Raw genomic sequence first — 23,328 nt, forward strand, 5'->3', positions numbered from 1 at the left:
TCCGGAAATGTATTCCCATTCCTCCACGAGTCTTTTTTTCTTTTCTTTCTTTCTTTTTTTTTTTTCCTTTTAGTAGTGTGTGCCCTGAGACAATGAAAGAAAAAAAAAAGAATTACAGATAATAAAAATAGCACATCTCCAGAGCAGACGGGAAATGCAGCGCTTGTACGTCTTGGGCTGTCAGCCCTGCTCTCTGCCCCGCGCGCCCCGCCCGGGTCTCTGCGGCCCCGCACTGGCTCCGAACCCGCCCGGCGGGCAGCGCTGGGCACCCGCCCCGGGCGTGCGGGGCGCAGCGCGTGGGGACCTCCGTTCAAGCCGCGAATCTGCGGGCTCCGAGACCGGGACTCCGGGGGAGGGCGCTGTCCTTACTGTGGACATCTGTGGAGTTGGCCCGGAGAGCGGGCGCCGGGGGGCGCGGAGAGGTAGGCGGGGGCACAGGGCCGGGGCGGAGGGCTGGAGCGCAGGGCTGGGGCACGGAGAGGTAGGCGGGGGCTCGAGGTCGGGGCGCGGGGCGGGGGCACGGCAGGGCTGGGCAGCCCTGCCCCCTGAGGGGCCGGTGCCCCTCCGCGGCCCGGGCGCTTTGTCTCTCCCGGCGCCGGCGGGGGGCGGCCGGGGTTGAGGGCCCCGTGCGGGGCGCACCGGGGAGGGTGCCAGCACCCGGACAGGCCCCTCCGCTCCGCCCGCGGGCGCCCCGGCGCGGCGGCTGAGGCATGGGGTCCGCAGCCCGGGGAGCCGCGGGCAGCACTCCCCAAGCGCGGTGCCTCCAGCCGGGGCGGGACCCGCCGCGGCCGGGGGGAGGAGCCGGGCGCGGGGGCGGGAGCAGGGGAGCGGGCCCTCGGGACCGGTCGAGGCTGGCTGGACGAGGGTGGGAGCGGCAGTGACAGAGCGGCGGACAGGTGGGAGCAGTTGCTGGAGACAGGAGACTGCACGCCGAGAGAGGGAGAGGCAGCGAGGGAGAGAGGGAGGGAGCCAGAGAGAGGGGCAGGCAGAGAGTGGGACGGAGAAAGGTACGGAGAGAGGGACAGACAGCGACACAGAGAGAGAGGGACAGAAGAACAGAGGGACAGACAGCGAGAGGAACAGACGAGATCGAGAGGGACAGACAGAGCGACAGAGCGGGGACGCCCGCGTGCCCCCTCCTCTGCAGTCGCTCTCCTCCGTCCCGGGGCGCCGAGTGCGGAGGGAGAGAGATGTGGGCACTCAAGACGGGAAGAGGGACCCTGCGCTGCTAGTGGGACCCGGAGACGCGCGGAGGGACGCGCAGACCACTCACGCGCGAACTGGCAGCGAGAGCAGAGCCGGGACAGCGGGCATCCGGCTCCAGCAGCCACCGTGAGACCTAACGCCAGACCCCCAGGCAGACAAGCCGAGGGACCGACCGGCAGGCAGAGGCGGGGCTCGCTGCTCCTCGCAGCCTGAGGCCGGGCGGGCGCCGCGCCCCCGGGGCGTCCGGAGCGCAACGAGCAGCGGGGACCGCGGGGACCGCGGGGTCGCCGGCTGAAGCCTCCACCCTCCGCGGCCGCGAGCATACCAGCCGACACAGAAAAAGCCTTCACGAGCAGTTAAATAAATCAACCAAAAAAACAAAAACAAAAACAAAAAAAAGAGCCAAACCAAATCAATCCAGCCAAATCAATCATTGAGAAACAGTAATAGTAATAAAAGCCAAAAACTAAATCAAATCACTCCGGGCACCAAGACGCTGGGGGTATATCCACTGTTCGGTCAAGGTAATAACAAGGTCTTCCGACGTGAGTGTTGCACGCCTTCTGTGATTTTTTTCTCTCTCCTCCTTTCTGCCCTACGCCTGTGCTTTTCTTTTCAATTGTTTCTAGTCTGTATTTCTCTCTCGTGTTTGTAGAAAGCTGTTGTTATGTGTGTATTGTATTTTCATGTTTCATCAAAGGGGGGGATAGACGCCCCCTCCCCCAAATGAAGCAGAAATGGAAAGCTGGAAGAGGATTGAAAAGGTCAGTTCTTTTCATCAGAGAAGTCTATAGTGGCTTATGTAGATTTCATAGTAGAAAGTTTGAAATGCTGGTTTGAAGGAGATCAGTGCGAGAGACACAAAGTTGCAATCAATCCGTTGGTCTTGCAGCACTTGGGGTCCTGACTCCCAAGGGGCATAGGGGGGAAAATATGTTCAATTTTATTTCTACGTGTCTGAAATCTGTGTTTAATTGCAAACTCCAAATTTAATTATCTGATGTCTCAGGTTCTAGATATGGTTATAGAAGTGAGTTGAATTACACAGGTGTTCAGAAAGTTCCTTAGGAAGAGAAATTGACTCAATGTTTATGCATAGAAATAAAGCTGAAGGAGATGTGGTTGCTGAAAGCTGCTCATGTTCAGTACTTGATCACCTTCTGAAGATAGAGGCTAAAGACAGAGTCCAAGACTAAGGAAAAGCAGTAAGGGAATTGAAAGTTTAAGGGATGGGAAGCTTAGTTAGTAATAATGCATGGTTGATGGAAATCACTTTCATGAGAATGTATTTAGAGTTCAGATACCCATTTTGATTTCTTATTTTTTTAGTTTGTGGGTATGACACTAAAGCCTCTCCAGACAAGAATGGCATTCCCTAAAGTTGAAATGAATGTGTACAAGATTTCACTGAAATGCTGAGTAAATCCAAGGGACTCCCACCTCCTCTTCATCTACTTGGGAGATCAAATTTGCTATGATTGTTTTAAGAAAACAGAAAAATGGAGATGACAGGAAATCATTTTTCATTTGGTAAAAGTTAGAAAACCTCTTACACACAGCTTTAGAGCTCCTACTCCTTTGATCCTCTGTATTTGTGTAACCACAGGGCTTGCAGGTCTTAACAGGATTTTAGTTAATGTCATTTTCGCAAAGGCAAGTCATTTGGAAGCCAAGAGCTTTAGCTATGTTTTGTTCAAATAGCCGAGTAATCTACTCTCTGGGCAGTAATTGCTTCTGCCGCACTCCTAATGTAGATCGCATGTGGGAAATTAGGTATGCACTCTTTTCAGATTTTATGAATTTTTAAGGTATGTGTTTATGTTTGATCCTTTACTTGCTGCCGTATCACATTCTTTTACTTCTTATCACTTCAACTAACAGAATATTTTCAAAATTTCTGGAGGGTGAGTTTGGTTTGTTCTCTAAGAAATATGCTTTCTTATCACAAATGATAAAAAAAGGCTGACCTGTTAACTATCCTTGCTTATCAATACTATTATTTGTATTAACGTAATTTGGCTTAAATGCAATTTTTAAGACATCTAGACTGCTATGTATATTTGTCTAAATTTAGCCTCTGTGGACATGACTTATGTTATTTGATTAATAATATAACTAATTTGCTGTCAATGAGTGCCTATTTAACAGAATACTGTGTTCAAGTGAGGCATATTTAAAGGAACTTCTACAGCTACAGAAATTGACTTTCAGCTTCTCAGTGACTTAATTTCACTACACACTTATTTCTGTTTTATAATATTCACTTCAAACCTAGACAGGTTTGTGTGCGCTATCAGATTTGCAAATTGCTGATCTCCCAGTGACTTTCCCCCTTAGATCCCAGCTGAGTATGGTTACCTTGAGAACTGTGGCATTAGCCCTGTTAGAGCATGCTCCACTGGGGAGTTCTGGGCAGTCTATTTTTAATGCTATTTAATGAAGGAGCAAGCGCCTCACTCAGCAATAAAAGAAGCATGATCGAAGACAGAGCAGTGCATGGTTATGGATACTGCAGAAGGATATTTGGAAATGTACAAACTGGCTGCTGGATATGGTAATTTTAATTAATCCTAATATATTGTACTAACAGAAATCAATTGATTTTAGTGGGAGAATTACACATGATTAGCTTTATTTGTGTATTCATAAACCGTTTAGTAATTCTTAGAAAGAAGACTCAATAATTTGAGCACCTGAAAACTTAAAGGAGATGCTAACCAGGGAGTTGCTATATCCATACTATTTTTAATACAGGCTGTCAGATTCTTGGGTGGTGAGAAGTACAGGAATGATTTCAGATTCCTAAAATATTGCTCTAGTGAAGGGTTTGGAGCTTGTAAAATGACCTGGGCTTATAAAATCCTCCTAAGATGCTATGATAACTTGTAACTCTGCCTTGTGAATATTTTTTTATTTCATTTTCTTTTATAAACTTGGGGTCTAGGTTCAGAAATCATGGTAATTAAGTGAAGCAGGAAGTTCTGGTTTGAACTTGATGGAATATTTGAGTTGTTTTTCTCCTTACTTTGAGATAAGATTATTTTACTGAAGGTTAAGTACTTCTAAAACCTAGATCACAAAGGCAGCGCTGATAACTTTTGGAATGTTATAATGAGGGGGAAAATATCTTAATAATACAGTACATAAAACATATGAAGCCATCTGTCTGCAACATTTGCATATATGCAGAACACCTGTCTTTAGGTAGAAAGTGAGAATGTTCAATCAGAAAGGTCTCTTTTGTTCATTTTCATATTAACAACATACTCTAATAAGGTTATTTCTTTGTTCAGAGTGAAGCTATTTAGATGCCTAAGTAGTTTCAAAATTAATAAACATAAAGTGAGAAGTTTTTATTAAGTGGAGAAGTGAGTCATATTATTTTTTATTGTTCAATGAAACTGTTCAATCAATGGATAGAGTTGTTCGGGATTTTCCCAAATGTATGAAAAATAATGTTCCCCGCCCAAAACACCACAAAATAAAACTACTCAGGGAAACACATTGCAAAGAGTTACTGCAATTTGCTGTTGTCATTGTAGGTGTTTTCCACTTTGTACTTCTAGAGGGGGACAGGTAGAACACACTGGCTGTTATATTTACCTTAGCCATCATGCCATTTAGGCCATGATGCTGATACCTTCCCCAAGATTCTCAAATCAGTGGCCACTCGAATCTGAATGCCCTGTGTACTTTGTGGACAAGATACTGATAAACTGCATAAGTAGATTGTGAAGTGAGTCAGCCACGGAAGGCACAATATACAATGCGTAGCCAGAAGTGAACACCATTAAGAATTCTCATTAGTATGGGGAGACAGTTTGAAGTCCATAAGGTTGAAAATTGCAAATGAACCATTTGTATGTAAGTTAGTTTAATTCAGATCTGCTTTGTGACAAGGTTAGGAAGGAATATGGGGCTTAAAAGTGATGTCGGCACTGAAAGTCTTTTCTCCTGATGGTAAGTACTGGCGTCATTTTAACTAGTACCACACGGTGGTAGCGTGTCTAGAAATTGGTGAATCTCTCATTAGTAAAAGAATTGGCTTCCTTAAGAATGCGTTATGTCAGCTGGAAAGTTCTGAACATATGTTAAGTCAGTGATGATGAACTTGTAAAATATATACTTCCTTGCTTTAGACAAAGGATCAGTATTTTTTAGGAAATCTGTGATTCCAGAGGCTCTACGTTTTTGCCGACTTTACTTGCTTTTATTTTTCATTCTAACATTTAAAGTCAAATATAATAAATGATTGCAAACAGTGATCCAAGTAAATACTGAAAGACTATTGAAGGTAAAAATGAATCCTAGCAAGATGGATCTCTGACTAGATGTGTTTTTCTGCATCTGTCTTTGCTTCAAAGTGGTAGTTTTCTTTAGGAGCATTCATGCCAACTTCTAATAAACTGGTTTTTTTCAGTGCCTCAGAGCCTTATAATTTAAATTAATATTGCTCATATTGGATAAAACTTGGCCCGAGATGTTCAAAGTATTTATTAGTTGTCTTTACACAAGTAGTTTACACAAGTAGTCACAACCTTTTCAATTCTGTGAGGATTAGGTATGAGCTGAGATACAAAGTATTTAAATTGTACACGTAAGTATAATATGCTTGATTAAGAATAATGCTTGACATAGAGTATCAAGTTCATTCAGCAGTTTTTAATGTTTGATAATATTGTTATCTTATGGTCTCAAAACCCTCTATAGTCTGGTAATATTTTTTTAAGGCATAAAATGCCCATATAACATTTTGAATGCACTGTGCCCTGGAAATAGCTATGCAGGTATACCAATAAGTGAGTTGAAATAATTATATAAGGGCAGTTGAGGGAATATTGAAAAAACAGAAGGGTTGACTCGAACACTCTAAATTGGCTTTCTACTTTCAAACTGAATCCTTTGCATTCCATGATTCTCTTCTTTTCTAGCTGCCAGCATAGATTTTAGTATTGCAGGTAAAAAGAGTGTTAATCACTATCTATGGCTGCAGTAGATCAATATTTCGAATTCCTTTATGTAATTTTCCCAAGGAAATTTCTTTTGCAAGATTCTTTTATAACCCCTGTTTAATATACTTGCCAATGCCACAGGTTATGTAAGATTTTTTTATGTTTTATAATCAAGTATAATCTTAATAGATAAAATTGCAATTGTGACTTATTAAAATTCTGTAGTTAGTCTGGAATTGTCTCACTCAAGGCATGTATGCATAATTATTCCTCAATCATAAATTCATACAACAGTTTTAAAGTAATATACTTTACAATCATTTCTTTTATCTAATGACAGAAAATGATTTCATTTTCTCCAGGCAAAGGGGAGAGGGGACCCGTGAATAATTACCTCTTTTAAAAACAGGCCTTTTACCAGATTCTCACATTTCACAATACTTCAGAATAATGTATTCTAAATTAGAAATCCATCATTCATGCCAAACAAAATACTGAGATTTGTTCACAAAATCACTCCTGTAAATAATAACACTGGTTTTAAGATAAATAAAAACAAACTATAGTTTCGGCTAAAAGGGAAGTTTTAAGATTTTTAGCAGGAAAACAATAACGTCACTTTTTATTTAAGGTATTCTGCCAAATTTTGTTGAAGTCTATTTGCCACATTATGGCTAATTTTTCTACCCAGAATCACATAATGCAATATACAATCTTTTTTCTGCACGTTTTTTTCATTGGGACATATTCACAAAGCTTATCTACCAAGATAAACCCAGTAATCTCTTCCTGATAACCACAAGCTAGGGAATAAGTTTGTGATAGAGACACATATGTGTTAGGAACTTGGTTATTTCTCTACCAGGTTTGGTGCAGAAACTCTTAAGAATGATGCGCATTTTTGTACATTAGTATTATCCTTGGTAGCTTCTTTATCACACAATAAATACCTGAGAGAAGACCATTTCTAGGGAAACAGAACTCAGAGGAATGGTACCCAGATATACTTTGCAGATTTTCCTCTAAGTGCCAAAATCTCATACTCATTCTGCAAGTGTCACGGTCCTACAAATCCAAATATCATATCCTTTGACATGTAAATCCAAGGGTCAGGCAGTCATCTAATCGTTCAGTAATTTAAATCGCTTTTGGGTGATCTCATCACTATTGTAGAGATCTAGAAAAATCCAGTCGTGGGTCAACAGAAGCGAAAGAAGGGCCTGGAAACTCACTGAAATTCAGGGACACCACATAATTGTTTAACCTCTATTTGCCCACTTACTCAGTAGGAAAATTTAAAATTTTCTTATTGCTCATGCAGCTTTTGTAAAAAGTTATATAAAAGCATTCCTAAAGCCCAAGCTAAAATCCTCATATGTAGTCCTAGTATTTATTGATAAAAATATGTCTATACTTTGCACTAACTTGTTTTTCTTAGCATTTTGCTTGTGAATATGGATCTAACTTTTGGTGGAAATCTCAGCATTGCTGGCATCTGACATAATTTAATCATCAGAGAGCTGTTGGATAGAAAATAAGTAAATTCCATCTAAGTGTGTGACAGATCAAGATTCAGCAGCTTTTGCAAGCATCAAATATTCACTGCTTTAAAATACTAGTTTTTTAAAAATGAAAGTGTTAGAAAAAATGAGAGGTTGGAAATATGGCACTTTATTTTCCTTTTTTAGAGGAAGAAGATTAAGTTTTAGAGTCAAATGAGGACTCTTTAAGCCAGTATAGCACATAGTTGTGTTAAAATTGCTATTGAATTCTGCCAAATTAACTAAAAACCAGAACTTTGCAGTCCTATTTCTTTTAAATATTGGTTTTACATTTTATATTTATTTTATGTTTTTAATTTACTTAGTTATGTTGGTATTGTAAGAATTTTAGGAAATTACCAAACAGGTGTAACACTAAAGAGGAATTCAAAAATCCCACTGCAATGGATTAGCTGGTATTAATGATCATTTCTTTAATCACTCCAATGCTGATTTTTGGTCATGGGACAGATTTCCTTTGTGAAGATGAAAATCTACCTCCAAGTCTAAAGTTTCCACAAAATCACTAACAGAATTCTGTAGAGAGAAAATATATAGTACATGATCACGTCGCGTGTACATGCTGTTGCTATCTTCTTAAGCATGGCTCAGCACTCTGACTGGATGTCTTCATCTATAATTATTGTAATTACTGTCGTCATGTGGAATTATGGGTGACTTAGTTTTTAGTGGCTGCTTTCAGCTTCAAGAGGTAAGAGAGGACACATAGTTGAATGTGAGAGAATTTATAGATTACAAAAATTTACACATCTTCTGGGGAAGGATGTAAATATCCCTCAAAGAGGGACATTATTTTATTACACAAATGATTGCAATGTCTGCAATTTTTTTGTCAGATATGATGTGGGAAGCTATCGACAGCAAGATGCTTTAAATGCAATGGTGCTTCTAATAGAAAGTCAGCTTAACACTAACAGAGGGAATGTACATCAAAGTTACGCTTGGAGCTTATCTGCGCAGGAGCAGGTAGCTGTGCAGTGGGTGGAGGAAGGCTTTGCAGCAGAGATACATGGACCTCCATGGGGTTTTGCAGGTTAGAGGAATGTGCAAAATATGGATTGAAATGAAAGGTCTGGGGAAGCAAGGCCTAAATATGTTGGCATATCCAAATCTCACTACTCCAAAACTTAACTCCAAAACTTACCTCTATTAATATGCAACTTACCACCTGCACAACCAGTCCTGGTGTTTGGCTTCTGGGTCTGAGTAAATAACTAATATTGTAATTATGGCCAATTTCTAGATCTTTCTATGCTTCCTAGTGAGAATCATGATGTTTAATGAGGCTGTTATCCTCCATCGGTCTCTAAGGGACAGAATGACCCAGTTCAGATTTGTCTGAAACATGAAAATATAGGTACTATTCTTCCAAAACATTTTAACTGTGTGATTCCACCACCTTAAAGGAGTGGCTGAAGAACCAAAACATTTCATAGGAAGGAATAAGGATGGACCTGTGAGGGAATAACCTTCAGTCCTGCCCTAAGCAGCAGATTGGCAATGGAGATGGGTACCTTTTTCAACTACTTCCAAGACTTTAAAGCCCCACATGAGACTTTGGGGTCACCAAGCACAGAGTGAGCTGTTTGGACAGGGCAGCTGGTCTGGCCTCTGATCCTAGTGTCTGCTCCTAATTTTGCCAAAATGAATCATTTCTGCACCTGGGTAAAAATGGCCAGAGGAGGTGGGGAGACTTCTCTCGTAATTGGGGTTTAATCAGTTGTTCCCTTATTGGGATATGGAGAAGCCCAAGTAATGTACAGTACAGAGGAAGGTGAGCCAGGTAAAGCAGCAAATGCATCAGAGAATAACACTTTATTTGTTATTGTAATGTATTAGCCATTCTTCAGACAGCACAATCAGAAACTTATCCAGTGAAGCTTCTCAGAAGGTATCTGAGCATAATTTGCAATGTTTTGGTATTCTAATATTTGCTGGAAGACAAAGAAAAACAGGTAAAGGACAGACAATCTATATCTTTATCTAATCTCTGTATCTTGAGAATCAGCATAATTACACATGCTTAAATTCAACAGTCACTTAGTTGACATTAAACAAAAAAGAACTTTAGCCCAAAAGTATATATATTTTCACTGTCCTCAGCAGTTCTCACTTGCATGTGGAAGATATTTCATCCAAGTGTGTTGAATTGAAAATTGACCTTTCTATTGTTGATGGCATCTAATAGTCAGGATTTAAAATCAGCTCTAAGTTTTGATTGTATTTTTTTCCAAAGCATCAGTTTAAGTGGATTTGACATTCATCTTTCTGAAAAAGAGAACCAAGAGATGCCCTTCTATGCAGAATTGTAACTACACTGGAGATCGCTTCAGCTCTTACAAAGAAGTTTCTTCAGATCCCAGGCAATGACTAGGGCTTCTACAGGACTATTAAGGTCCCTTAAACTTCAGTCTGCTTAACATGAATGCATAGATCAGTTTTCCATCTATGCAGAAGGCAATTATAGTTAACACTCAGTTAATACACTCTTGGGGAGAAGGGGTGGCGCTAAGGCAAGTTCACAAACAATTTCCAAATCATCGTTACACAGAACTAGAGACAACCCATGTTTGCTGGATGTGTGCCTTTGGAGAGGTTAACCACGGTAAAGGTGATCCAGTGTGTGGGGAAAGAACCCATTCCTCTAAAGGACTGGGCGGAGACAGTGCTGGATAGAAGGCAGCAGTGAGTGAGAGCGAGGAGAATACTGACATACTGGGGCTTCCACATCCCCCTTCCCACCTAAAGAAGAACAGCTCTAACCAAGCTATAGGAGAACAATGATAGGATTAGCCACGGGCAAATGGCAAACCATTTAATCCACTCAGAACCGTTGAGAACTGGATGCTTTTTTTCTATCTGTAAAAATGATCTAGTGCCCAAGGAAGGGATCCAGCTGATGCAAGGTAGAGTATGTTTGCTTTTTTAGTTTACCTCCTGCATTTTAAGATGTGCTAAGTGTAGTTCTGATTGAATGAAATTCTAGTCACCGATTTCCCAAAGAAAACCAAAATTGTGTTTTAATTTACAGAGAGGAGGGACAAATTCTCTTCCTTCTGAGACTGGGGCAGACTTTAGGAACAAGTAAAAAGCAATAGATTCTGACACAGCTGGTATTCTCATTCACAAGTCACAAAAATACCTTCTGCCCCACATTATATCAAAGTAGGAGAACTTCCAAGGGAGCAGAATTGAGGAGAGCTGAGTGTTTGTGTGGGGTCAGCAAGTCTTGTCTTTCAGATATCAGGATCTTTCATTCATTTATTCATTCTTGTTTTTCAAATACTTATTGAGGGTTTTTCTGTCAGCTCTTATGCTAAATATTTGGGAAATTTGCTGTGCAGGACTTTACAGGCATTCAGAAGAGGTAAATGCATTTTAACAATTTGAACAATGACTTGAATGGTTGCAAATATAAGGCACTCCAAGGTGATAGATGGACAACATCTTGGACAATAAAGTATGAATTAATTTTGACAAATATGGAAAATATTTTTTACCAGAAAAGTTAATTAGGAAAACTAATAAAGAATAACGTCAAAGGTGCAAATCATCCCGTTTCCAAAAGACAAACACAGAAAAATTAAGCACCCCCAGTAAGTAGGTGGGAAAAACTTCTGTGTATGGTAATAGACCACAAACTGTTAGCTAGGCAGCTAACAGGAGAGAAGAGAGTTCAGTTGCTTAAGATAAAGGTATACATAGAATTGGGATGAGTCACTCATATTCTTTTTTGATTTTAAAAAATTGTACACTTACAATATGACTTACGAGAGCTGCAAGCCAATGATTCAAACTGAATTGGAATTATGAACTGCAAATAGGGTTCAAGTTCATATGAGGTCATACCAAAATATCTGTTGAAAATTAAAAAGTAGGTTTTCCTAAAGGCAAATTATTTTTTTAGTTTATTGTGAGATTCCACATTTGCGTGTTTGAGAATGGAAACTGAAAATAGTCCTCAAAAGATGAAAAAATAGTGCCATCCAGAAGAAGAAAATAGGATTACATATGGTTTTGTAGGGAAAACTTTAGAGGAATAAAAGAGTTGATCTACAGGTCACCTGAAGGACTTTTTTTTCCTTTTTTTAAAGAGGGTGCAGTTCTTTCCTTTGGCAGAAATAAAGATTTAAATAATTGGAAGCTTGAAAGCATAGAGGCATTTGAATAAACTGCCTCAGTCCTGGTTTATGTTCATATATCCTGCCTTTTAGATACAAAGTATCTAAAACAAATGTACTTTCAGAAGTTACCTGTAAAGCAAAAAGATTACACCAGCTGATTTCTAAATCTCTCCAGTTTATAATTTCTTTGGTCTAATAAATTTTTGGGCATAATATTCATGGATCAGTTTCATATTGCATTGTCTATACATTTTGGTTACACTTCTCTAGCCTTGACAATAGCACTGGTGCAATACAATGAAAGTGAAATGATTGGAAGGGAATTATATCAAGCAGAGTTGGTTAAGAAAAGAGGATATGGGGTCTCAGACCTGGGTCCACTCTACAACTTGTAATAAGTTACTTAAGCTTTCTAACCTTCAGCTTCTTGGAGGATTTCTAAAATGGCCTTATTATAAAAATTGAAGATGAAGTACTTTAGGCGCAGTGCTTAGCATTATTAACTTATTTTAAGTGGAGCTCATGCTGTTGTCTGCTTACCCTCTGTATAGTCCTTACCACTACTTTTACTTGATCCCTTAGGCCTCACAAATAGAGCATATCCCTGGGGTCCTTCCCAATTGTGAGGTTTTCCTAGGGTGGCAGTTACACTGAGCATTCTGCTCATGCAAAATTGAAGTATATTTTCAGCACAGCCGTCCTCTACATGAAAAGCACTTCCAACCCAATAGTTCAGTGGGGAAAGGCCCTGTGTGAACACCTACAGTCCAGACGATTTTCTAGAAGGTGCTCCTTTGTGCGGATAGCAGGGTTTGACCTTTAATGAGCTTGCATGGGCAGTATGGACCTTGAAAAAGAGTTTTGGGCATGGATGATTGAGAATTCCACGTGTACGCAAAATCTTATGCAGTATTTCTACTAATGCTGACTCACCTAGGATGATATGGCTCGCCTGTTTATTTCATAGAAACTTAACTAGGCCTTCTTCTAGATTAGTCTACAAATACTGTAGAGGGTTTAGTCCTTACACCTCCCAGGAGCAACTTGGGACTTTATCTAATAACTAGAAATTATTTCAAATAAAATTGTGGTGGACTCGTGGTATGTAAACTTTGCAGATAAAACCCATAGCTATATCCAGAAGAAGGCAATTTGAGTAATCAGATGCATCCAACAGATCTAGCAAGAGAACAGAGCCCTGAAATCAATTCTATAATCACTAGGAAATACTACAACATTATTTTGACCTGGTTGTGAAAATGAGTAGGTTTTGATATTTTAAGAAAAGAGAAGGAGATATCACTTGTTTCATCATTTACAGATTAGATCCTCAGGCTTACGGATCAGATGGTTGGCACTGTTAGTCAAGAAATTTGTGGCAGTAACACAGCCCCAGACCTGCAAACTTGAAAGAACAGCCGTATTTTACCCCAAGTCTTGGCAAACTTTCATAAGGTATTGAATTGATAGAAGGCCAAGTTTTAGATATCCCTGATGAAGTATGCAGATAAATGGTAAAGAAAATCTAAATGAAAGGAAGGGTGACATTTCTCTGAACATTTTAGGAAAGCTACTAAGTGGCCATTTGTGGAGGAAATCTGTACTTATTTGTGTATTGATTAGATCATTAGTGCCGTTTGTTCTGCTCTGTGGGAATTAACTTTATTTGGTTTGCTCTTTCTGCACCATGAGTTACCTTGTTTCTCCAGGCAAAAATTCTTATCAATATAGAGATCCAAGATTTCCATAGCCCTGCCTATATCATTTGCTAAAGCCACAATGATAAGGAAAAAATCAGTATTCTTCTATGGATTCTTAGTTTACCACTGGATCATTTTTTATCAAAAGCTACTTGTGGGGTTATTATTTTGGAAAAATCGTTTGTCTTATTGGTTAGCAGTGTAGATGTTAACTGATAGGAATGGCCTCTCGTGTGAAAAGGACTCGTGCTGTGTGATGTCCACGTGTGTTTGCTTTGGGTCGTGGTCAAAGCTGTGGCAACATTTCTGCTGTAAGCACACTTAGGATCTTGTCTAAGGCAAAAGAGAGATGTGTATTTCATCCTTCTTTTATTTATGTATTAATTTATTCATATTTTTTGGTAATTTGATAAACACTGTGATAGGTAATAGCCACATGAAACACAGAGAATTGTATCTAATCTAGAGATCTGGAACTGAGAACCAGGGGATAGTAGGAAGGTATGTAGCGGGGCCTTACATTGACTTGTGAAACTGTACAGAGTGGGTAGAAATCTGTCTTCATGAATCTGAAATCTACACTTGGGCTGCCATTTGGGACAAGGATAGGTTCTCAGCTCTTGATTTCACCCATACTTGGGACACACATTCTCCTGGAGTCATAGAAAAGTGATAGGTTTAAGGTCAAAGTGACCTAAGTTTAAATTCCATCTCTGAGTCTCACTGGCCTGGTCTAGTTAATTAACCATTGAGAGCCTTGATTTCCTTATCACAATATTTGGGCAATGATACTCCCCTCATGAATTGCCATATGTAAAATACTGGCCATATAATAGAAATGTTATCTCCTTGCTTTCTCCTAAAGGGACTATTTATCCATTAAAACACTGAAACCTGTAAGTATATATGTAATGAAATTATATATCAATACTTCCTTTGAAAATGCTGAAAAGTTGTAGTTTGAGTCACAGGTACATTTTCTGTGCACAGATTACTGAAAAATGCAAAAGATAAATAAATGATTTAAGGGTTGGTTAGGATTCTTTTGCATTGGCTTTTATAAGTTGTTACCAATATATACCACATGATTAAGGGAAAACAATGAAAAAAAAAAGCTACAGCACATCTAAGCCCATATTTTACTCACTGCCCGACTTAGTCTGAAGCAATACTACTGATTAAGAAACATAGCAGTTCACACTTAGTACAAATAGATATCCAGGGATAAGTGATTAAGGGAAAATGTTAATTACAAATGTTTTGAGTAATAAATGAGAAAATGGTTTGGAAGATACTGATTAAGTGATGAATGGAGTATAAAGAAAGATTGTTGTCTTTACTTCTTCCTCATGAGTCCACAAGGTTTGGGCTTTTAGATGTGTATTTGACAGTACACTTTTGTGATTCTTTACAGTTAAGACATACTACCTTACTCTTTAAATACGTATTCTGAGCTACCCCTCTGCCAGGTTGGGGAAAGGCGCTGCACCACTTATTTATACTCTGTCTTCTGTTCCTTGGGGAAGAACTGATGTCAAGTGGATGAACCTGTTTTCAGCCTCCCTTCCAACATTTATTGAAGCAATCTACTGATATTGAGGATGAAATTATCAGTTTTTACTAATATGTTTCCCCTGAAATTACCTTCTGGAAAACTTGAATTAGAATTAGCCAGTATGAGCTTTCTTCATGGACTGTGCATCCTTCGTTTGTTTTCTACCAAACAAACCCCAGACACCTGGACCTCGCACACACCCAGTCTTTGCCCATGTTTTCTGTGTGTTTGGCACCGAGGGTGACGGTTGCTTTCGGCAGCTGTACAGGATCAAAGAGGCCTTTTTATCCCCAGACACTTAGGGAGTCAGTTCCTCAGATAAAGGAAGTAGTGAGGTTAACAGAAGCTTCAGCCCTACCCTGAAATAAAAGTTAGTAGGCATAGGAAACCTGTTTGTCGAAGGGAGTGGCTTTGTGAAAATTACTAGACAAAGAAATTTAGGGACTGTGCTTTTAATTAATTAAATATTTATAATTGTATTTTGTGAACTGCAGCAAGTTAATAACCAAAATAATCTTATTTATTCTCCCATTTAGACTGAAAAAATGGGAAAATCTTAGAGATTCTATCTGTAGGTAAATTTAAGTATTTATTTGATATGAATGTATTGTACGTTACAACAGAGCCTATTGCTCTAAAATGTTTAACTCCTGTAATTTATTGTAGGCATTAGCTAGATTTAAGTAGATAAACACTGGCCCAGAACCAGGAAATTATGTGTAATTTTATTGGGGGGAATATTTTTTGCTGAAGCAAGAGTGAGAACAGGATAACAAAATAAATATAAATGCATATTCTTTGATAAATATGTATGTATATATATATATATACAGTGCCCACTACATATACACATGTGTTATATACATATGTATATATTTGGGATCTGGCTATAGTGTAGAAAGAGTTGTCCCTATTATGATGACATCAAGTCAATGATGGGGTAGCCTGAATAGCCGCTCTGCTACTTCATGCTCCGTCTGGACTCCCTTATTTCCCTGTAATGGACAATATCCCACTAGGAACAAGGTTATGGAACAGAGTCAATGAAGAGAGAGAACTTGGCATTTATTTCTTTTCTCCATCAGTCAGCGCTGATAAAATGGCAAGATGGCAAGAAAAGGCAGCATGAAGAGTATATTGTTGCAAATGATGACTCAGGGATTTCTGTGTGTTTTAGGTTTCAATTCCATAGCTCTATCCCCAGTGACCATGAACTGTATCATCTGCCTGTAAATGCCATTTGGTGAGCTAGGGCCCTTATGTCCACACAGACGAGCCATGTGATTCCTTCAGTGAGTCCTATTACAGGAGGAAGAGTGAGTGAGTGAACGTGTCATCACAAGGGGAATCACAGACTATGACAGTGTTTCTTCTGTACCACGTGGGGGGTCATCCCTGTAGAGTGCATCTCAAACATGCACATATGTCAGAGTCACCTGGAGGATTTATTCAAACACAGATCGCTGGACCTCCCTGATTCAGAGGATCTGGGCTGGTGCCCAGGTATTGGAGTTTCTAATAATCCAGGTGATGATGATGATGCTGGTCCGTGGATCACAGCTTGAGAACCACTGATCGAAGCATCACACTTATTGTTGGAATATAGAGCTTGCATGATTGATGTTGCATACTCTGAAATATTAAAGGAATACTGTGAGATTTTGCATTTTAATAAATAAATTTCCATTTACCTTGAATTAAAAATTACATTTAAAACACAGCATCTTAGAAGAGATGAGGATTGCAAATCTCACTAGCTGGAAGGATTTAGGTGCTCTGTTCTGGATGATTACAGGAGGATGCCTGTTTACCCTGAGCTTCTGTTCTAGAAGTCTCCTGTATAGGATTCAAAATCTATGTAGATAGAATAATACTTAATCCATGAGGATATCCTAGGGGTCAATAAAAAATTTTAAGTAATAATTGGTGAGCACTGGAGGTTATAACTATGAATGCAAAGATGTGTCAACAATGGTTGATAACAGCTTTATTCATAATTGCCCCAAACTGGAAACAACCCAAATGTCCTTCAAAAGGTGACCACTTCTATAAAATGAAATATTACTCAGCAACATAAAAGAACAAGCTACTAACTCATGAAACAATCTGAGTCTTAAGGGCATTATGCTGAGTGAAAGCAACCCATCTCAAAGCATCATAGACTCCATGATCCTATTTATGTGACATCTCAAAATGATAAAACTACAGTGACACAGGACATATTTGTGGCTGCCAAGAGCTAGGACATAGAGAAGGCATGACTGCAGAGCAATGGCATGAGGAAGTTCTGGGCACAGAAGAATGGCTCTGTAGCCCCATTTGTGGTGGTGTTTACCCCAACTTATACATGTGTCAGAATCCACAGAACCATGCAACCTCCTTCCCCCAACAACCCAAAATCTACTATATGATCACTTCATGATCATTGAACATGAATGCTACCATCTTATAGTTCTCCCAAGGAATAGGATTTGCACAACTCTATAAAGTAAATGTATCAATGTCTTTAAATAAATAAAAAAAATATTTATTTCAAGCTAAAGCAAAGTGAAAAGATCACCAGGAGAAGGTTCATAAATGTTCCTAGGACCACATGGGCTGCATGCAGGGATCCTATAGGAAAATATGGGAAGTTGGAAAAATCTGCCTGGCATAGCCCTTGCCTGCATGACCTCTCGTGTTTCTGTCTTGTTTTCTCATCTGTCCCTCTTCTAGAATCCTTCTCTCTGAGCTTTACTGCTTTTGAAATGAGTATCTGGGCAGGTCACCCTTCTCATTGATGCTAGCTGAAAAGACTGACAACCCTACAGCTGTCGTCAGAGCCCCCCCCACCACATATGGGAATTACCCCTCAGAAAGTGCCACTCATCCACAGCCAAGGAGCCCAGAGAGGGCTCCCTCAGAGCCCTGGAAGGAAGCAAATGCCATTTTGAAGTAGGTATAATCTTCCAAGACACTGAGGTCTGTAGAAGAGTCTAGAAAGTCTGGGTCTCCAGAAGCATTGGCAGTTTACTTCTAGCCAAGCTCTAACCAGGTAATTTCAATACATACCTGTTGAACAGATACATTTGTGTGTCTCAGCAAAGGATAGCTGATGGCTAGTACACACACCTAACTCTAGGCAAGGTGCCCTTCTGAGTGTGCTACCTCTATTTGCTTGTTTAATTCTCACAACTGTCTGTGAGGAGAAGGGGCTCTTATGACTTCCATTTTCAGATGGGGAAGCTGGGACATGGGGACACTTAGTACCTTGTTCAGAATCAGTAGTGGAATCAGGCATCAAGCCCTGGACTTCCAGGTTGAATCCAGGCAGTTCACAAGCAGACAAGACTGTTTTCTGTGTGTTTTGGTTTTGCCTGTGCTTTCTACTTTTAGGGCAGGCTGATATTTTTGTTAATGGCACCCTTCAGTTTGCCCGTGGCCTATCAAGCCTGAGGTTATTCACAAGCTCTTGTATAGAACTGACCTTGTTGCCCCAACAAAGTAGGCCATGTACAGGTTCTGTACACTCATGCAGGGTGCCATGGGACCTGGAGTTCTGAGGTGGGCACAGGTGTGCAGAATGGCAGTCTGGACAAGGGTGAGGGCATCGGGGGTGCCTGGCCATACCTGCAGCACCTTGGTGCTCTGGAGGCTGCGTGCACCTTGGCAAGCTCCACGACGTGGTGCATTCTGTCTAATGGACACTTAGACCTCACAGGGCTTGGGAGCTGCTCCAGAGGGTCAGGCCTGAGAGCTGCCTATGCGAGAAACCTGCTGCTGGCCTGAGGAGGGTTCTTCTCCAACCACCTGAGTCAACTTGATTGAGGCATGTAGAGAAGATGCCCTCTCCTTATGCTCTCTGACTCAGCCTGTGGAACACGCAGGGGGGAACAAGAATCCAATCCGAATCAGGCTTTCCTTAGGTTCTGTGCTAACCAGCTCCCTCTTTCACTGGACTCTGGTGAAGTTCCCACAGAAATTCTTCTTACCAGAGATTGTCAACTCAGTCCCAAAGACAGCTGTGGATTGAGGTTGTACCACTTTAGGACCTGCCCCATTCCTCAGAGATCTCCAAGTCTGGATCCTGGCAGGTGATCAAGATGAGACCCCACGAACCCCAGAAACAGTCCCTCCCCTAGGGGGTAACATTCCAGCATGCACCAGACATGCAGCCACTTGACAGCTGCAAGCTCTTCTGGGGCTCATTTACTTCTCAGTTTGGGGATTATCAAAGCATCAAAGACTGCGTATGCTTTTGTATTTTACTGGGACATCCAAGTCAACTTTACTAATGAAGAATAATTTCATGTTTATGGCTAGGGATAGCCGAAATGATACTCTCTTCCGATAAAAGATGTAGTTATTATGTGGTGTGGCGTCTTTCTGGAATAAGTATGCAGGACTCTGTGTGAGTGTTGCACTCATTCTTGGCGAGTGCGTACAGAATGCATAGACTGAACTCTGTGGTAGAAGACAGTGGGCAGGGCACGGTTTTTGAGACCGACATTTGAATGATAGCAGTGCTGACCTTGCGCAGGAGATTTGTCCTTTTTGGGCCTCAGGTCCCTTGCTTCTGTCCTCCTTCTGTCTTCCTTTCTTTCTAAAGTCATGAAGGAGATTGGTGTTGGATTAAAACACTATTTATAAAGTGTTCCTTCTGCTATGATATATGAAAACTTGGTAGCTCTCAGTTTTTACAATCTGTGTTGAAGTTGTATTAAATATGAACGTCCATGGGAATCTGTGTCATGATCGGATACCTCTTCTGTGATTTACTTAAAGTGATGTGGCATCTCAACTTCCTCTGGCTCCCAAGGTTCTTCTGCTGGTGAAATTTTAGTCAGCCCTGTGAGGAAATAAAGTAATTTAAATATGAGTTTGATTCCAGTACAGTCATAGAGGTAAATGCCCATCTATGAAAGGAAGCACTGGATAACTTTAGGCAGCTGCGTTTTAGACAGGTTCTTTCTGACCTGACCCCTCTTTGGTCCCAGACTCTGGAGTAGATGGCTAGACTTGTGCTGGGCTGAATTTCAGAAATGAGTGTACAAGAGTTATCACAGTGTGGGTGGTGAGATGGCAGGCAGGCCAATCTTCTGCAGCTGGGAAGAGCAATTAGCAGCTCCATGAATTAGGGACTTGTTTACACTGTTGTCCAAGATAATCATTTGTTTGTTTTAACTAAGATGCTTTATCTTCATCACAGGCATCAATCCTCATATTTAAATGATAAGGTCTTTGAATCTCACAAATAATGTTTGGATTTCACAGCAGGAACCCTGTCACAGCGCGTATTTTCTCTCACTGACTTTGGTAATTAAGGCATAAGTTACATGTACATTTCAAATTATGCTTCAAACAGTTATGAAAACATTCTGTGACCCATCCCAGCAACATTTTTTGACACAGACCTATTTTAAAAAATATTGCTTGTATGAAATCTCAGCACACATACATATATAAATGTGCACAGACACACACCCAAAAAATACAAAAACTCACACACATGGGAAATAAATTTTTGTACAAAATATGTCATAGCCTTACAAAGTAATGTACTCTCATGCTTACCTACTCTCTTCCCATCCATTTCATGCACTCCATTCTGTGTTGTATTTATTTAATTTTAAACATTCAAACAATCAATGATTTGAGTTCATGATTTATTAACAGGTTGCAATCTTAAGTTTGAAAAGCATTTATCTACCTATAAATTTGCTTGTGACTATCTTCTTTCCCAGTGATTGTAGAAAGAAGCATGTCTGGCAATACTGTGCCTTTTTAATTTTCAACTATGTGTGATCTTAATAGAACAATCAGAATATATCACTTTGCTATGTAATTGCCCCCATTAGTATTTTAGAAGATAATAATGATATCCAGTCATTCAAGAAGTCCTTATTGACGAGTCAGATCAGTTATTTTGGAAAACATGGGTGTGAGTCACTATGAAACTATATCCAGTTTTCCCAGTAGAGGGACTTCTTGAATAAGGTGTACTTCTAGAAAAATGTTTGCTAACCTGAGTTGTTTTTCATAGAGCCACAGCACACAAGGTCAGTTTTCTTTTAAAGGCACATGCATTAAACATGTGTTTTAAAATATGATTAATATAATATGGACAGTTAATAATTAAGCAGTCAAAAAATTAATATACCTTTCTTGGTTAAGAAGATTAGAAGTCATTCACAGAAGACATTTATCTTTTCAGAAACACTTATTTGTTAATTCCATGTTATGTTCCGATACCTTGGTGGTTTCTAGAGACCCAGAGATAGTCCCTGTCCTTGGAGAATTTATAGTCTGGCTCACAGATAACCTCAGGAGTCTCTGATCAGTGCTCACATGGAGACTGTGCCCTGGTGAAGGTCCATATGGTGAGCGGGGAAACAGCCAGGGACTTGGTAGGAGAGAAGTGGCTTTTGTAGACCATCTGGTTGGTCAATAGATAGGCTTAAAGCAGTGATCCCTCACATACTGTAAAATGAGTTTCTCCAAAGGAGAAAATCTCTGGAGCTTGGAGGTGGCTAGAGTGTGGCCCCAGCTGGTAGAGGAGCTTCCTGCCTTATACCAGAAGGGCTATACTGTTGAGGAGCAGCTCAGTCAAGAGGCATATAGGCACATGACGACAACTGAATGTATAAAGAGTCACGTGCATTCTTTATAAAAACATCAGAGAGCTGTTTTGTGACAAGTGTCACAGGTGTGCCCTGCCCCATCAGCTGGCACAGGAGAGTGTGAGTCACATTGCCATGGGCAAGATCCATGGTCTAGCCCTGACAAGCCTGCCTGGCCCTCTCCGCTGGCATTCTCAGGTTATGGACCTTGACTTTGTTTTTTTCTTTTTGACCAGATTCAATGCAAGAGGTAGTTTAAGAAATCATTACATGGTATCCTTTCTAAAAGGCTGATGATTCTTTCAAATGTTTGGTTTTTAATTTCTCCCTTGGGGCCCGGAGTGAGGTCTGGAGGCTGGTCTAGTCATGCGGTGAGCAAGATGACATCTGTAAAGGGTGGGCCAGCCACCAGAAGACCACATGCTCCCCCACATCTGTGTTTGGGCTTGACTTCAGCTTCTTTTCTGGTCCAGTCCTTCTGGATGTGAGCGCACTGCCTCTGCCCCCTCCCGCTGCGCGCACATCCCCAGTGGAGTCTCGCTCCTTTCCCTTTTCAAACCATCCTTGCCACTAGCTGTACCTTATACCTGCCTGTCTGATCTCTGCTCCCATTCCCTGGAGAAAGGTCTGGAAAGAGGCAGCAGTACCTGGGCTCCCAGAGAGTATGAGGGGCTTTGCTGCGATGTCCTCAGGGTGTGTAGTAACAGGTTAAGATAATGACAAACTTCTTCCTATAAGTTCACCTCCTGATGAGTAATTTTCAGACTCAAAAGGAGAATTATTAACTCTTGACTGAGGACTTTGAGTGAATACTTCCTTTCTTACTTACAGGATACTTTCTTCATCAATCTGGATGAGAGGGAGTTTCCTGTGAATCATGAATTAGTCTAATCCAACGTTCTCCCTTGAAAATAAGTGAACTGCCGGATCAGGATCCTTGCAGAATTCACTGTTTATCATGCTTATTAAAAAACAGAGATGAGTCCCCAGAAAGCTAAGTCGAGAAACTCCTCACTGTTAGCAGGTTATAAAGTTCTTGCAGGCAGGTACAGGGCCATGTCCGTCTTTGCGTCTCTCACAATTCCTAACAGAATGCCTTGCACCTAGTAGGAGCTGAGTAAATAATTGTTGGTCCACTCCACTAGCATTAACAGGCTTGGTTACACACATGACCACACACAGAGCGGTTGTCTGAGCCATTAACGTGGGATCCTCCAAGAGACCAAATGTTTTACTTTGACCAATTTAAATACAAATCTTCTACGGCCTTGTAAAACATCAAATTCTGAGCACTGCTTAATACTCTCTTATTGATTCATTGTCATAGTATGAAAACCAGTTATTGGGCTGTGCTTCTGAGAGTAATGGTTCATGCTAGTAAGACTTCACCTCCCTCCAGGGCTATCCACAATGAGAAGTGGTGAACATTGAGCCATAAAGAAGGAAGAGATAAAGTGAGTGATTCTGTGAGTCCCTCCTAGCAAATCCATAAACTACTCTTCAGCATATAGGGAGGGCCACGATAAAAGTGCTAACTGCTATTATAATTGTTTACTTATTATTAGAATCTTTGAAGTGCTAATGTACATGTTCTGCTTGGAGTAGCAAATTTCTTATGGCCAGCTATAAA

At 40.6% G+C, this 23,328-nt stretch overlaps 1 protein-coding gene across 23 annotated transcripts in view; it reads left to right on the forward strand.

The window, feature by feature from the left end:
• The first annotated feature begins 228 nt into the window (after nucleotides 1–228).
• ARPP21 (cAMP regulated phosphoprotein 21) overlaps nucleotides 229–23,328 on the forward strand; it is a 146,530-nt gene continuing 123,430 nt past the window's right edge. For 4 of the 23 annotated variants that reach the window (XM_017675002.3, XM_037014368.2, XM_017675005.3 and 1 more), the window contains exon 1: nucleotides 931–1,730. The gene's annotated coding sequence lies outside the window, so the exon portion shown is untranslated. Of the gene's footprint in view, nucleotides 423–921; nucleotides 1,752–2,462; nucleotides 2,980–3,354; nucleotides 3,761–23,328 lie in introns of those variants that run through there. The other 19 variants (XM_037014367.2, XM_017675007.3, XM_017675009.3 and 16 more) reach the window with 14 other exon arrangements.

This window comes from Manis javanica, chromosome 15 (assembly GCF_040802235.1).
Source record: "Manis javanica isolate MJ-LG chromosome 15, MJ_LKY, whole genome shotgun sequence".
Classification (NCBI taxonomy): domain Eukaryota; kingdom Metazoa; phylum Chordata; class Mammalia; order Pholidota; family Manidae; genus Manis; species Manis javanica.